The sequence below is a fragment of the Pan paniscus genome, chromosome 11 (assembly GCF_029289425.2).
Source record: "Pan paniscus chromosome 11, NHGRI_mPanPan1-v2.0_pri, whole genome shotgun sequence".
Taxonomy (NCBI): domain Eukaryota; kingdom Metazoa; phylum Chordata; class Mammalia; order Primates; family Hominidae; genus Pan; species Pan paniscus.
Window position 1 is genome coordinate 119,560,272 of NC_073260.2, and position 17,612 is coordinate 119,577,883.

At 40.8% G+C, this 17,612-nt stretch overlaps 1 protein-coding gene across 8 annotated transcripts in view; it reads right to left on the reverse strand.

Moving 5' to 3' along the window:
* The window catches only part of JAK2 (Janus kinase 2), a 169,888-nt gene that overhangs the window by 140,269 nt on the left and 12,007 nt on the right, over positions 1–17,612 (reverse strand). The window contains exons 1-2 of one of the 8 annotated variants that reach the window (XM_003823367.5): positions 10,155–10,925; positions 9,763–9,845 (exon numbers count right to left, since the gene is read on the reverse strand). The exons of 1 other annotated variant lie outside the window; for it this stretch is intronic. The gene's annotated coding sequence lies outside the window, so the exon portion shown is untranslated. Of the gene's footprint in view, positions 1–9,762; positions 9,846–10,154; positions 10,932–17,612 lie in introns of those variants that run through there. 6 more of the 8 variants (XM_063594498.1, XM_034967096.2, XM_063594497.1 and 3 more) reach the window with 6 other exon arrangements.

The following is a 17,612-nucleotide window of genomic DNA, read 5'->3' on the forward strand; positions in this document are numbered from 1 at the left end:
AATAACTAAATTGAATAACTGGCAAAAAGATCTGCTTCTATTCCTAAATGCTTGATTTATTCATTTTATTTTCAAGTACTTGAATGCCTCCCATATGCTAATAAATATTATACAGGACTTGGAAACAAATAAATAGAAATGTTCACTACCCAAGAACTCACAATATGGTTTCAGAGGAGCCATTTTTAGAATGAAACAAAGTCCAGAAATAGATCCAACTACATACACAATTTAAAACATCAGCATTTCACAGCAGCAGAGAAAAGAAGGATTATCTGACAAATAGTATTGAAACTGGACAACCATCTAGGGGAAAAAAGTTGCGTTCCATCTTATATCTTGCATCAGTATAAATTCCAGATGGAACAAGAAAACAAGGGAGAATCTCAAAATATAATTTCAGGGTTAGAAGGGACCTACCTAGATGCACAACAACAAAATCACACTATCTACAGAATCAAAAAGATAAAGAGACAACCTAGGGAAAACAACTCATTTCGCAAACTCAAAGCTATCTTCCTTAGTATAAGAGCTCCCACAAAGCAAAGTAAAAGGACCACAAATCCAGTAGAAAGTGGGCCAAGATATGAGTGAAGAGTTCCCCAAAAAAGGAGAACAAAAAGCAAATTAAAATTATAATGAGATTCTATTTTTCATGTCTCAAGTTGGCAACAATCAAGTCATCTGAAAACACAATGTTAGTAAAGGTGTAGAAAAGCATAACTTGGTATTTCTATGTCAATTTGGCAATATTTGTTGAACTTAGTAACATATACCACTTTTGAATCAGCAATTCCCCTTCTACTTAATCTTTAGTTATAGTCACACACACACACACGCCCTGACAAATGTACAAAGATATTTACTACTTTTTGAATACTAAGACATTTAAATGTGTTCAAAAAATAGATAATTTTTAAAGAAAGAATAAAAAGAGACAAATACAGACAACTCTCAAAGAGTTTTGTTCCAAAGGGGAGTGAAAAATGGGGCCATAGCTTGAAGAGATGTGGAGTGAAGTAATGATTTAAATTGGGAATTGGCAGAGCACAGTTCACACATACCAAATTTAGCCAGTTGCCTGTTATGTAAATAAAGCTTTATGAGAACACAGCCATGAGCCACGTCTGTTCATTTATGTATTGTCTATAACTGCTTTTGCACCACAAAGGCGGAATTGAGTAGGTGCAAGAGAAACAATCTTGCCCACAAAGTCTAAAATATTTTATTTATGATTCTTAATAGAAAAATCTTGCCAATCCCTGGTTTAAATCAGTAATTCTCACAATCTAGGCCCCAGATCAACATTATCAGATCACCTGGGAACTCACAGATGCAAATCCTCAAGTCCCACTCCAGAGCTAATGAAACAAACTCTGGGGGTGGGGCCCAGCGGCAATTTGTGTTTCAATAAGTCCTTTAGGTAATTCTGATAAGAACCACTGGGTTAGGAAACAGTTCTAGTACAGTTAATCCTCACTGTCTTCAATAGGTTCTTGGAAACTGTGACTTTAAGTGAAACAATGTGTAACAAAATCCATTTTTCCATAGGCTAATTGAGATAAGGAAGTTCCTATGGCATATTTATGGCCACAAAAACATCATCAAACTTCTAAATAAAGATTCCAAACACTCTGATTATTAAACACTGAAATAAATGTGAGCTATACACACATTTAAGAAAGACTAATAAAAACAAGTAAGATAATTATTTACCCAATTCAGTTCAGTCACGAGTGGCTAGAGCCTATCCTAGCAACTCAAGGCACAAGGTGGGAACCAACCCTAGACAGGACATCACTCACTGCAAGGCACACTCATCCATACATGATCACTCAGACAGAGCCATTTAGACACACCGATCCACTAACATATGCATCTTTGGAATGTGGGAGGAAATTGGAGCACCCGGAAAAACCCACACAGACGTGGGGAGAATGTCCAAACACCATACAAACAGTGGCCCCAGCCAGGAATCCATTTTTTTCTTATCAATGTTATGAAGAAATGACAGTTATTCAAGGACCTGCTATATAGCCAGGAACAGATAAGGACCCTTTGTGTTCACACATTTAAAGTGTCTTGAGGAAACTTCATGGGAGCCTAAGAGCCCTCAAGGAGACTGTCAGTGAGGACTTCAAGGAAAGTGAGAGAAATGATAGTGAAAGCTGAATAAGAGGAGACCCTTGTTACATACTAGGGCAAAGTTTAGCACAACTGTCACCTACATTAACATGGAAAATAAAATACATACCTGACCTAATGAATTAAGGAGATTCTCAGCAGGAAGTTAAAGCAATTTGGCTTCTTCTAGCTGCCCTTATAATTGAGAGAACAGAGAGATGAACTAAAGAATAACCTATTCATTTTTTGAGTAGAATTTCAAGGAGATGTAATGGACTCAGAACAATCCTTTCAGCCAAGAAAGTGTCAAATAAAAAGGGCCTCAGAGCAAAGATCCAATCTAGAGTGTGATTATAAGATCCTTTCTTAAGATCTAAATCAGTACCTCATAGATCCTTTCAGACAAAATATTATCTAAGGATCTTAAGGGTGTTGTCCCACAGCAGACTCACACAGAGCTTAGGGGAGGAAAGAGTTCCTCTCAAAAGAGATTTGTGGGTATGGCAGTACAGATTATAAACTTACACACAGGAAGTCCACAAAGTTTTTAAAGGAGTTGTATTAGCTTGGAATGAAAGGGACAGTTGCTATATAAAAGGGGGCCTTTGGACTTTGGAGCACTACAGGCAGGAAGCAAGCTCAGAAAGCTACTCTTACAAATACAAAGCAATTTATATGGGTTGGGTGCAGGGGTGGGGGAGATAAATAATTCAGAAGGTAAACCCAAAAAGAGAAGAAGCCTATGTCCTATTAAGAATGACTTCCAGGAAGCAGGACTGAGACCTAATCAAGGAACTGGCAACATGTGCCCAGTGAGGTTGCAGAATTGCTACAGACTGTGCCTACCTTGCGCGCTTCTTGAGGAGGAATGTCTACTGCAGATAACCTGTGCCTTTTCCATTTTGTAAAGTATGTAGGAGACATATAAACTGTCTCTTCATGGGTCCTCAGTTCAAGAAGAACCATATCAAATTAACCATACCCAAGAAAACTATTCTGTACCTGGACCTGATTTATATGATGAGATACTGGACTCTGAGTTACTGTCATGATGGGATGTGAATTAGGGACCTTTGAGGAGAAGCTCAGTGTATTTTGCGTGTATTTCAGATACAGGAGGGATGTGAAGTTTGGCAAAATGGCAAACTATGGCAATAGTATTAATAATTGTCCAAAGATGGCCATAACACTATTTCCCATCTCACATGTTTTTCTTCTGCAGTGTGAACTTGCCACTCCCCCATCAAATCTGGACAGGCTTCTGACCCTTATAACCAGTAGGACATGGCAGAAGTTATACTGTGCAGCTACCAAGGCTAAATCATAAAAGATTTATGCTGAGACACACTGACACACTCACTTTTAATTCTCTACTCACCACTATGAAAGGTGACCACCCTGAAGCCACCATATTGTGAGGAAATCCAGGCCACATGTACATGCTCCAGTTAACAGCCCAGCTAACATCCCAGTCAAGAGCCAGCATCAACTACCCATCATGTGAGTGAAGACACCTCCAGATGATTCCAGTCCTTTGCCTTCAAGTCACCCCTGGCTGGCAATTCTTCCCAACTCATATCCTAGTAGCCACTGTGGAGCAAAAACAAAGTCATCCCTGGTGTGCCCTGTCTCAATTACTGACCCATGGTATCTGTGAGCCTAATAAAGTAGTTGTTTTAAATCACTACGTTTTGGGTAGTTTCTGTTACACAGCAATAGCAATCAGAGTAATGCTGATGGAAATAATCCAGTAGAGGGAAGAATTGAGAAGGCAAGAAAAAGAGGAGAGAAATATAATGGTAAAGCCCTTGAAGGCAAAGGGGATGAGCTCTTCTACACAACTGAATGGAGAGGCTTTAGAGGGGATGCTAAACAATTCATTCATTATAAAGGTGAAAACGGCAAAGTTCAGAGGACAGGTGGTTGCCTGGTGTACAGGAATTAGAGACTAGAAAAGGAGATGTGGGGTGGGGGGGTGGGAAAGAGTTTGCTGGTTTTTGTCATAAACATTGGTAAACCATTTCCTTTTTAAACTTTATACACATTTTACCATGTGATCCCACCTTTTTAAATTTTCTAGAAAAGATTTAGTCCATTCCCTCAATAGACAAGACTCACTGATTACGTGAGTTGCCTGAAATCATATACCATGCTGAGAGCAGGGTCAGTCCCTTATCCCCTGATTTCCAAAACAGTGCACTTACTCACATCACATGGCCCTTTATATTATAAAAATATTACCTAATAGCATTTTATTTCATAATCATAATTTATTAAACTAAAATCACTTAGTAAGAACTAATGAGTACTCTGTTTCCAATGTTCTTGGGAAGATCAAAATAAACATACAAGCAAAGTAAACAGCCCATGGACCATTCTAACCTAGTTAACCCTTTGTAACTACACAGAAAAGCTTCAAAATAGATAATGCTTCTCTTTGTTCTTTCCAGTACCCCTAATTTCATCAGTCATTCAACCCTCAGATTTATAAGTTATCGACCAAGAATTTCTCCTTCCTTTTAGAAACAAATATTTTATCACTTTATTCAAATTTTACCAGCACAAAAGCACCCAGAGATGGCTTGTCTAACCTTCTATCATTCAGAAAAAACACAGAACCAATGCACATAGGAAGAATAGTACCTGGACAGTGTGATATATAAGACGATACAGACGAATGACAATCTGTTGAAAAATACCTCCTAGGTTTTATTATGCCTAAAATTCTCATCCTTAGTCCTAGTGATGGAGAGCTTTGGAGAAGTCTCCACTGATCACCCAACTGTCAAATCCAAAGGTCTTTTGTTAAACTGGAGAGAACAAAATATTAACAGTGGTTATTTCCACGTAGGGAAAGTATAAGCAATTTTCTTCTGTTTTTATAGATTTCTTATTAGGAAAAACACGAATACATCTTTTTAAGACCTTTTTTTGGATCTGATTCTTCTCATTTCTTGCCAATGATCAACATGTTGATCATTCCGCCTCCTAACCTATCCACTAATTTGCCTCTCATACTGTTTTTTCTTTGTCTCCTTTACCCATTCCTCTCCTTTCACCCACCCGCTAATTATGGGCAATCCCACTCCTTTCTCTTAAGTACCACATCACCAGCCTTAACTTCGCTAACAAATTCTAGTCATATGTCCCACTGTATGCTATCAATTTTCACTTGCCCATCCCACGGCCACCGCAAACCCAACATATCCACAATATATGCTCAACTGTCTACATCCCCTCTACCAGCTACTAACACTGCCATAACTATTTTTGTCAGTAACTGCCATTAATCAAACGGCAGTTTCTTTGTCATTAACTAGCTGAGTAACTTTGGACACATTTTTAAATCTCTCTGGTCTGACTCCTAATATACAAAACATATAGACTTAGATGTTCTAAGATGTCTTGGAGAGTCAACACTCTTTGATTTCCTCCGTCACTGAAGAGCAAACCTTCAAGGTAAGGCAATCTTTAATCACTCTTCTCCCCTCCATTCTCCCTTCTTATCCAATCCATAATAATGTCTTGTGACATCTCTGCAATCTGACTTATTTCTAAGTCCTCATTACTTCAGGGCTCAATTATTTTCCTACCTCTTTCTACCATTCTCTTTCCAATTCATATGAGACCTAGCACTGGTGCTGCTTTGATTTTCCTAAAATACTTATTTCAGCAAACTCTTTCTCAATTCAAAACTTTTAAAGCTTCTCCATATCTACAGGTCAAAGTACATTCTTCTCATCCTAGCATTTAAAGATATCCATAATCAAATTCCAACTACATTTTTAACACAATTTCTTACTACTCTTTCACACAAATCTTCATTTCAGTCAAGTTATTTATGTACTGCTCTCTGAACATATCATACATATATACATATTTTACCTTTGCTTACCCCCTCTACCAGTTCCTTCCTATTATGCAAAATCTCTGCTCAACTCTAAGTGGTCTCAAATATCTGTAACTTTTATTATTTAGCTTATCTGCCCAATTATACTGTAAGTCCTTAGGGAAAGGAGCCTATTTTATATTTCTTTATTTCTCTTTTGGATACAGCCAAGTACCTTTTACACTGCAAGTATTAATAAATATTTGTTTGGTGTCTACAGTTCCTTATCACACAATCAACATGTATTTCTTGAATGCTGCCCATGTGCTCTCCACTGTGTGTTGTGGTTTTTTTTAATCTAAGGTACTGCTCCTCAAAGAATACACAATCAACTTGAAAAGATATGGCTAACACTAGGGAAATAACTATCAAACAACTAAAGCATGGCATATAATTAAACCATGTGAAAATGTTCTAAGACTAAAGAGCTACAGAAATAGAGGGAAAAAAAGAGGGATGGAGAACATGGGCAAAAATTAAAGGATAGAAGAAGCATAGCTTATTATTAGAAAGTGTGGAAATCAGCTTACAAGCTTAAGGACTAGAGATCCTTAGACAAAAGACTAAATAGGGCAGGGATTGATAATAGACTATCTTAAAAGTCAGGAAAATTTAATAAGTAGGAAATGGTAAGCCACTGAAGGTTTGGGGGCAAGGGAATGCTATAATAAAGAGTATTAGAGTGGAATCTCTATTGAGGATAAACAGAAGGAAGGGACACTGAATTCTCAGAAGTTCAAATGACTTTCAATATTCTAGGCTCAGGAAATGTGTCCTGGGATTCACACAGTAAAGGAGGGAAAGCAGAGATATGAGAAAGAAAGGAAATATGGACATTTTGAATGGGAATAAGAGGTAAATGAAAGAAGTAGTTTAAAGATGATGCCTAATTTAAAGCCTACATGATTAGAAGAAAATTAAGGGGTAGAAAATGGTAACTTTCACTTAGGGCATTCGGAGTTTAAGGAGATGAACAGAAATAGAAGCAGAAGACCAGTACAGGAAAAATCAGGAAGTGACTAGTACAACAAGTTAGCAATAGGATTAGTTTTAAAATCAAAGAACTGGGCAGAAGTTATAAACATATTACATAGGAGAGGAAATATATTAAGCCATGATCAGCTGGTACTAGCTTTATATCAATAATTTTATCAGAAAAGCAAACTAAAAGCTAAGGCAGAGGTTTCCAAACCCATTCAGGGAGCTCTGAGTCTTAGCAAATTTTTCACGACACCCCCAGGCCAAAAGAAATAGGTTTGAACAACTTACTTAGTAGTTATGTCTTTACAACTTAGTGTAGAGCACTGTAGAACTTATCAAACCTTAGAATCAAATTGGACAATACCACACTGTCATTTCCTGTTCTACATTCATTTTCATGTAGTAGTTGCTTTTTATCAGAGCAACCTCTGAAAATACATCTTTACAAAGACATGACATTGTAGAAACGGGTGTAGGTATCTAATATTGAAACCATGAACTAACTCAAAACACAAGTTCAAGCCTGAGGTGCTCTGGGCACCTTGGCACACAGTTTGGGGAACTGGAAGCTAAGAGGAGGGGTCTAAAAGGGAGTGGGGAAGGGTGGGAAATGTAATGGGAGAAGAGCAAAAGAAAGTTCTTAGCACAGTTAACCACAAGGGGGCAGCACAATAATTGGTGGGGGCAGCACAATAATTGGTAGGGGCAACACAATGGGGGTTTAAGCAGAGAGACAAAGTCAAACCTTTCCATACAAAGGCTGTAATACTCCCTCACCAGTTTAAGACCTTAAAGTCCTTTATCTCTTTATACTAGAAAGGAAGAAACACGAGTTACAGGCAGATCACCTTATGCAGTCATTCTGCCCTTCTCTGAATCTCCTTTGCCTCCCAGCCGTGATAGTAGCCAAGACTTTTATGACAGCCAGGCAGTTTACCACTTTGCATGTGTCTTACTCACTTCTCACAACAATCTTATAAGAAAGTGAAGCTAAAAGAGTCGTAAATAATACAATTCTTTTTTTCTTTCTTTCTTTTTTTTTTTTTTTTTCTTTAGACAGAGTCTCGCTCTGTTGCCCAGGCTGGAGTGCAGTGGTGAGATCTCGGCTCACTGCAATCACCACTTCCCAGGTTCAAGCAATTCTCCTGCCTCACCCTCCCGAGTAACTGGGATTACAGGTGTGCACCACCACGCCCGGCTAACTTTTGTATTTTTAGTAGAGATGGGGTTTCACCATGTTGGCCAGGCTGGTCTCAAGCTCCTCACCTCAAGTGATCCACCCTTCTCAGCCTCCCAAAGTGCTGGGATTACAGGCGTGAGCCACCATGTCCGGCCGTAAATAATGCAACTCTTAAGTGGCAAGAACACCAGGATTCAAATCCAGATCTCACTCCAAAGCCAATGCACTTTCCTATTCTGCCTCAAAAGCATCCCACCTTTCAGCAATAGCCAGGTGAAACAGAGAAACAATGTCATATTCCCTTCCCATATCTGAGACACCTGTCTCAAATCACCAAAGGCACACACACAAAAAATTCCCTAATGAGTCCCTAAAACTGCTATAAATTGCAAATACAGGATATTCAGTTAGAGCAAAAACAAGCATGGTGTGCTCTTCTGGCCAGCAAGTACTGCAGCTTTCCTATTCAGGTAAATACATGTACTATTAAGGCAAGTGCTGGATACATCCAGTCTGTACATACGTTACACACCAACAGACAAATGCATGTACAAGCAAATAATTCTCACGCTTAAAGTGGTATAAGGTGAGGTGGATGGGGGAAGGGAGGCCAAAAATTGATTACTCATCTTCAGATGTTCTGGGTGTTATATCAAAATACAAGCTGATCATCCCTTATCTGAAAAGCTGCAAAATCTGAAACATTTTGAGCACCAACATGATGCTACAAGGGGAAAATTCCCCGCATAAGTACTTAATACAAACTTTGTTTCATGCACAGACGTATTAAAAATATTGCAAATGACTTAGTGGCTGTGTGAATAAGGTCTATATGAAACAAACGAATTTCGTATTTACACTTGGGTCCCATCCTCAAGATGTCTGATTTTGTATATGCAAACATTCCAAAATTAAAAAAAAAAATCCAAAACACTTTTGGTCCCAAGCATTCTGGAGAAGGGATACAAAATCTTTATTTGCAGTAGCCCAACAACTCACTGTACAAACTTATTATGAAACCAAAAGCAATCATTTCCCTTATTCCCACTTCCAGTTTCCTTCTCCATACTCAGCCGCTCCTACCCTTTCATTCAGAGAAATGGAGTTTCTCCTGACAGATTAGTAATTACTGGAAAACAAACTGGGTAAATTCAACCGACACAGCAAGCTTAGGCAGATAAAACCATCAGGAAACATTCAATGTGGTAGCAGAAACCCCAGCAAGAATAGCTAACGTGTTCTCCCAAAAGCTATCTCTTATTGCTTGGAAATACTCCTCTTTAAAGGATTAAGAATCTCTGGCTGCTTAAGAAGAAAGGGTAATGGACAACGTTTTACGTTTCTCTGCAAAGTCATGTTATGTGTAAAGCCAACAAAAAAATGTTTCTTAAAGGATCCAAGACGAACAACAAAACACCCCAAAATTACTCTCCCAGATCAACATTAAAAGTTTAGCACTGACATTTTCAGAAGAGTAAGCAACAATGAGCCCTGCCTCTCTTCACACACTTCCAACCTGCCCTGCGCACGCACTCCCAGCTCCAGACACCTTCGCCTTTACTGCAGCGATAAAGGACAGCACACCCACCGTCGCGGGAGGAGGAGGAAGAGTCTCTTTTTCTGCAGAAGAGAAACAGTTCACATCTTGTTCCTGTTGCCTGCTTCTGAAACCTAAAAACAGAAGCAGCAGTTAACTACTACCACATAAATCCAGGGGAAACAAATGCTTTTTCTAGGCTGTTTAAGTGTCTAGAAAATTTTTAAAAGGAATAAGGAGGCGGCGGCGCGGGAATTATAAGACACAAATGGAAGCAAATATCACCAGCAAGACTCGTTCTAGGTGTCGTCTTAAAGAGAAAGATTTTTCTGGCTCAGAAGTTTGCTGCCACTAGCAGGGGGCAGGCGGGATCAAAAGGTAGGAAGGGGGTGGAGAGACAGCTGCTGCCCCCCACCCAGAAGCCAGGCAGAGATAACACCCACCGGCTACACAGATCGGGCGACCAGAGCGCGCCCTCGAGCCCGCAGGGGCGGCTCCTACCCGGCGGGCCAAGGTCTGCGAAGCCCCGAGGCGGGCACGGCTCTGAACGACCTCCAGGCTGGGCCCTCGGGGGCCCTCCAGTGTGGGCTCAGCTCCCACTCACATCCCTCGGCAGCGAGGACCAGGCCTCTCCTTGCGCCGCAGCAGCCCTCAGCCCCGACGCGCGCCGCAAGCCCGGGCCGAGGGGCCCGACCGGCCGAGAAGCCGAAGTGGCGACGCGAACACCCAAGCGAGCCGGGCGCCGGCCCAGCCTGTCAGCGCCGAGGGAGGCCGTTAGCGGCGTCCGCTGCTGCCCCCTTCTGCTCCTCTTCCTCTCTCCTTCCTGCAGCCCCACGCCACTCCCACTTCGGGCAGCCGGGAAGCCCGTCACAGTTGTCTCCACCCTCTCCGGGGCCACACCGTCTTCTCAACGCCGCGGGCGACACTGGCTTCGCCGCCCTGCTAGCTTCGAACTCAGCCTCCCGGTTGGCCCGCAGTCTCCCCGAACGGCAGGAGACTGGGCCGGATAGAGGCTGGGGGAGAGCCGGACGCGCGTCCTGCAGTGCGCGTGCGCCGCTCGGTGCTGGTCGCGGGACCTGCAGGCGCGGGCCACGCAGGGCAGCTGCCTCTCGGGAAGCCGGCGAGCGCGCGTGGAGATTCCTGGGACGGCCCCTGGGCGTGAGCGCGCAAGGAAGTTAAGGCGGCGGCGCCTCGCGAAACACTGGTGCCCGGCTGGAGCTAGGTGCCAGCGCTGGGCCCGGCCCTCAGTAGATGGGCGGGTGTGGGTGTGGCCGCCGCCCTCCAGGGACGCGGCCGGGAGTGACTCAGCCTGGCTGGCTCCCCAGCGCGCAGCCTGCACTGGAGGAGGCCGGGCTGCCTCCGCGCGGAGACTCCCCTCCCGCACACTTCTCCGCTTTCTGCTTTTCTTTCCACTTCCCGGGTACAGCAGACCTGTCCTTCCCCAGTCCAGGCTGCTAGGCCGAGGGGAAGTGGCGCCGGGGGCCGGGGACGACGCGCTCACACACGCTGTTTCGTGGCAATGCGACCTCGAGAGCCTGACTCCGATCAGGCACCTTGGCTGGAAAGGGGTGAGGGTGGGATGAAGCGCCCAGCTGCCTGCGGGTTGGCAACAAGGCCTAGCGAATGTTTCTCCTGGAGGAGAAACAACTTGACCGGCGTGGCCTGGTGTAGCCCAGGAGAGGGTGGAGACGACGGCTGTGACGGGCTTCCCGGCTGCCAAAGGGCCTCATTCATTTATTCAAATATTTACTGAGTGTCTACTAGGTGCCGGGCTGTAGGTCCCCAGAGATACTAGGTGAACACGACCCCACACACTCCTTGCCCTACTGGATTGTATTCTGATGGAAGCGACAAAACAACAAACAACGCTTTAAATGCATAATGTGCGGGGTGTGTAATTGCCACTAAGAAAATGCATAATTTTCTGCTGCCATATACATAATAACAAAGAAAAGGAGTAGAAAGTGAGGAGGGGGTGTGCGATTTTACGGTGGCCAGGAACGATTTCCTAGAATAAGTGACATTTGAGCAGAGATCTGAAGGATGAGAATGAACCAGTCCCATGACTATCTGGGAAAAGAATTTCAGGCAGAGGGACTCCTGAAGGCAAAGACCTTGAGAAGGGAAAGTGTTTGGCAAGTTCAAGGATCAGGAAAGAGGTCACTGTGGCTGGAGGACACTGAAGGAGGGGGCAGTGGTAAGAGGTGAGGCCAAAGAAGTAGCCTGGCACCAGATCGTGTAGGGATTTTTTCAAGTATTAGCCCTCTTTCTGTCAACCTAAATCAAGTGACGCATTCATAGCTCCTGTTTCCCCATACACAACTGATGCTGCTCTTCAGGTCTGTCTTGTACTTAATGGTTTCTTTAAATAAACCTCACCAAAGCAACTCCTGCATTTCTTCTTACATAAGACCCATTGCAAAAGGTCTTTAAGCAAATGATAGCAGCATAGGAAATTACTTGAATTCACCCTGAATCTTTTAAGGTAAATAATGAACTAGAGCTGTATAAGAGGGAGGGATTTACAGGAAAATTGCATTCCTACGGCTACTGCTTCATAGGCAATACATGGGCAAAGTTAGTAAGAATTTCTAATTATTAATTGTGACTCAATGGCTTAGAATATCAAGGCCGCAATTACAAACAGTGACTACCAAAAGAGTTCCTATTTTCCTGCAAACAAAAACTGCTACTGAGGTAAAAGCTAGAACACAGACCCACATAATGAAGAAGAGCTAAAGATGAGCTTAACGTCATGGTTAAATGAAAAGCATCACAACTGTGGAAATGGAAATGTGATTATTTTGTGAGGGGAAGAAAATGCTTGTTTTAGAACTCTGAAACAGTATTACTTTCATTATAAGTGATGTTTCTATATTTTGCAGTGATATACTTATGTAACTAGGCATGGTATCTGTTACTGTCCACAGCCTGTTTGCAGGGAGAAGCCATTTGGACTTGGTGAATTGCAGGGAGAAGCCATTTGGAAGTGGTGAATATTGAGGATATTTTTGTGGGGGAGCAGGTTATTTTCTTAATATTAGAGATGTGGGTGTGGAAGACAAGGTGGACAAGGGGTATATTATTCATAAGCCTATAGAATTGAGAAATCTTCTGTCTCCCCACATAGAAAGATGAAGCAACTTGCCTCCTGTCATTCAGAAAGTGAAAGCCTCCCTCATCACTAAGACATGATTTTAAGTCAAGGCTAACCTGGAATGTTGAGCTTTTTTCACTCTGTATTAACAGAACTTTTGAGCTCTTTATGTGATTCCTGGTAGTGGCATCACTAGAAATTTGCTACTCAAGGCAAACATTTCAGGAAATTTCCCTTATTCTTTGATAATGATGAAAAGAATTCCAAGGAATTTGACCAAGTCTTTCAAGACATTCATACAATATGAAGAAACAAGAAATATGAGCTGTAAGGTAACACATTTACATTCAAAACTTTGTGACAAGATCTAATGGGAAAAATTAACAGCTAGTTGTTGACTGTGGGGCTGTGTGTAGTGTCTTGAGGTTTTGTCCTTCCAGTGTTGGCCAGCATGGCAGCAGTGATTCTTGACTGCTATGCCCAAACCCTCCCCCCACCCCAACAAGACTGCCTCAGTAAGTGTGAGATGGCGCATTGGCTTCTATAACTTTTTAACATTTTTAGGTGGTTTGACATAAAGCCACGGTTGAAAATCCATGGCCAAGGGTTTAAGAACTTACGCTTTAGAGTCCAGACCACCCGGGTTTCTTTCAATCACAGCTTTTGCCAGGAAAGTTTATTTAGATTTTCTAAGCCTCTGTTTCCTCATCAGTATAATGAGGATAATAATCTCCCCTGTAGAGAGATTTTGAAGATTAGGTGAAAAAGTATTTTAAAACCCTTAGCACAGTTATCAAATGTCTATTATATCTGTGGCAGGACCAATTTACAGATACAACCAAGCTGGGAGGTATAAGAAATTTGTTGAATTTTATTAGGAAGATTGAAGTATTTGTCACAGTTTATTGCACTACACAGGACTGTGTGGGCTGGTAGGATAAGGGCTGAGTTGTAATAGAGATAAATGTGAAGATCTCCATTTGAATTTTAAAAAACAGAACTATATCATTAAATGATGAGACTGAAAACATCGTTCTTAAGGGGGGACATAAATGTGAGCACAAAAAAAGATGCAGGAAAGTCCTTGGAAAGGGAAACAGGCTCAAACGAAGGGCTGGGGAGAAGTCCAGGAGTTAGTTTGTTTCTTTCCAAAACAGGGAAGATGTACTTTTCTGAAGGCAGAAAGGAATAAAATATGGAAAGAGGCTTATTTATTCCAAATGTAGGATTATAAACCAAAAGACAAAGGCAAGGGGTATTAATCAAGTAGACAGACAAGCAAGCAATGTTTTTTTACTACAAATCATCCAGATATTTTAGTACCATTTATTCCAAAATTTGGTTGGCTATGGCAAAGAAATTTTCCAATACCTCCTCTGTACTTCAGCATGTCCTTGTCTCTACATCAGTTCCCTTACCCTTACTTTCAATCACAAAAAGAAAAGGAAAACAAAAAAGATATTGCCAGTGAACAGATCCCTCATTCCCTTGAGATAACTGGATGTATTAAACTTTGGTGCTTGAAAACCAAAACAGTTTTCCCTTTGTAAGCCAAGAATTAATAACCTCTTTCAAGTGAGGATAATTATTTGGCAAAATATGTAAAATGACAATTATAACTATGTCCTACTTTTAAAAAATTTAACTTAAAACTGTTAGACATGTAGTTGCCTATTCACGAAAAACATTTTTTGTGTGTGTGAAAGGATTCATGCCAGCATTCACTCTTAAAAACAAAATTTCGGCCAGGCGCAGTGGCTCACACCTGTAATCCCAGCACTTTGGGAGGCCAGCGTGGGTGGATCACAAGGTCAGGAGCTCAAGATCTCCTGGCTAACATGGTGAAACCCTGTCTCTACTAAAAATACAAAAAATTAGCCAGGCATGGTGGCATGTGCCTATAGTCCCAGCTACTCAGGAGGCTGCGGCAGGAGATTCACTTGAACCTGGGAGGTGGAGGTTGCAGTGAGCCGAGATCATGCTACTGCACTCCAGCCTGGGCAACAGAGCAAGACTCCCATCTCAAAAAATAAAATAAAATAAAATAAAAAATAAAAATAAATCCCTAGCATAATTGTTAGTTTACAGAGACTCAGAGACTTAATTCCTGAGTCCTAATTTAGATTAAGGATTCTGTCCTCTTTGCTGAGAACTGTCCTCTTCACCCAGAGTAGCCAGCCTCTGGCACCTACGTTCTAGTTTGTGACACCCTGCTTCCCACACCCCTTGATTGGACCAAGCTGAGCCATCAGAGTCTCACTGCTGGGGAATTTGGAGTTGGAATTCAAAAACAGCAAATCAGACTTTTCTGTTCACTTGAAATGAGGTTACCCATGCTCTAAAGTTAAGGCTGCCACTATGAGGTTACCATCTCCATTCTTGCACAGAAAGCTGATTTGCTATAGGAGAGAAGAATGCCACAGAAGAGAAGAGAGAGAGAATGTGCGCAGTATGTGTCCCCATAGCTTTTCAGTTCCCTCTTTCTTATAAGGTCCACCAAAACTTCATGCATTTGCTATCTTGAAAATACTTCCTTATGACAAATTTCTCCTTTTGACTTAAGCTAGATCTAGTAGTGTCAGCGTACTCACAACTGAAATAACCAGGAGTAAGAAAGACATCATAGTAAGCTGATGAGAGATAAAAATACTCTGTCAAATTACAACAGGGAAAATGTATATTTAAAAAAAATGTATGATTCACCCACAAAGTGTGGAAGTCTATCTTCAATCATAAAGCCAAGCAGAACTATACAAGTATTAGTCATAATCTGAGATATTACATATAACCCATAGGTTAGCAGAAGATAAGCCCTCTTTGATTATGATGGATGTTTACTACAGTGAAATTTTTCTCACCCACGCCTCCTTCTCCCAACCACCACACCCTTCACCCCTGTTCTGTTTTCTTTTCTCACTTGCTTCACTCTAATTTCTCTGTAACTTAATAATTTTGTGAATTTTCTGGGCTGTAGCTATAGGAATTGCTGTGATCATTCCACTTTAGCTATGCTATTGACCAAAGGAAAATCTGATTTGATATTAAAGTATCATACTGATGTGGTGGAATACTGTGTATTTCCATTTCAACTACAAAATACACAACTGGACCAGAAAATGCTGCATGAAACAGTTCTCCATTTTAACTTCTACTCCTGCTTGGCCATATACCTCCAAATGTCCATAATTTGTCCTTAATTAGACTTTTCTCTTCTCCTTCCCCCTTTTTTTCCCTCAATGCCTTATCTTTCTGAGGTTTGAGGCTGTACCTCTTTATCTCTATGTCATGAGAGTTGATCAGAGGGAAAGCAGGTGTTTTCCTTCTAGAAAAGGCAGCTGGTATTAAGGGAGCGCCCTTATTAGGGTGGTCTTACTTTATCCACATACTTAGGTTTCCCATCCACATCTAACAGTGTCTCCCACTGAACATGATATAACTGTCCATTTGGAGGGGAAAAACAGTTCTTTGCTTTCTCCTTTTGTGTAATGGTGCTTTGTTATGTTTACTGTCACCTCCACCTGTTATAGATCAAGCATAAAATGATGTCACAGTGCTAAGGCAAGCTCTTTTGGCTGAGCAGTCCAATCCTACAAGAATTTTAGTATCATGTGCTTTCCACTCAGATGCTAATTCAGCTCTTTTACTACTCACAGGAAATATTCTGGGGCTCAATAGCATTACAAGTAATAAAATTTTAGTAACAATCATGACTTTGGAGGTTTTTGAAAACAAGTGCTTATTACCAGAATAGATATGTTTTAAGGCTCATGAAAACTTACTGTTGTACATATTAATGTCTATTATATTTATTAAAGGGCTTTTAAGTATATTTGTTGAGCAAACTACTTTTTTTCATTTTTAATTTCACAAGTAAACATAAATACATAGCAATTGTGGAAAATCCAAACAACATAGAAGAAAAAATGTACAAAGTGGAAATTTCTCTTGACCCTCTTCTCCCAGCCCTCTTCAATTTCCAGAGGCCACCATTAATAACTGTCTGAGATTTACTCTTTCAAACTTTTTCCAATGCATTTTCTTACATATCTCCTATAGATATAGTTTTGAGCTTAGTAAATAAATAAAATGGGTTATTCTACACATGTTTTTCTGTTAACATTTCTTTCACTTAGAATACCTTGGAGATACTTCATGTCAATATATATTGCTTTTCTCATTCATTTTAACTCTTATACTGTGTCAGTAAAACAGGTGCTAATAATTTATTAAATAATTTATTTATGAACATTTAGGTTTCCAATTTCTCCAGTTACACAGTGTTAAATTTGAAGGCATTGAACATGCATTTCATGGGCAAAAATGTATTTCCTGGGATAGACACTTAGACTCTCTGTACCAAAGGAAATACAAATTTAAAATTTGTTGACTACTGTCAAATCAACTTCCAGAAGTTCCACAGTAGTATATCAATGCTCATTTCTCTATAATCTCACTAACTCAATATTATGAATCTTTAATTTTAGGTAATTTTAGTTGCAAAACACACTCATCCCAGTCGTTTGACCAGTATTTATTAAACGTCTGTTATGTAACGGTACTCTGTAAATGTTAGATACTCACTAGTGTGTTACACAACCACTCTTTTACCCATCGTTGCCTCCATTTTTGCCTTGATTACATTTTAAAGTAGACACAATAATATTGACTATAAAATTCATCAACCATACTGATCAAGTAATTATCCAATTATCTTCAAATATACTTTTGAATCGTACAGATTTCCTGAACCATTTTTCTTACAGGAGGAAATGATTCCTTTGGGAAAATGCTGGAAAAATACAAA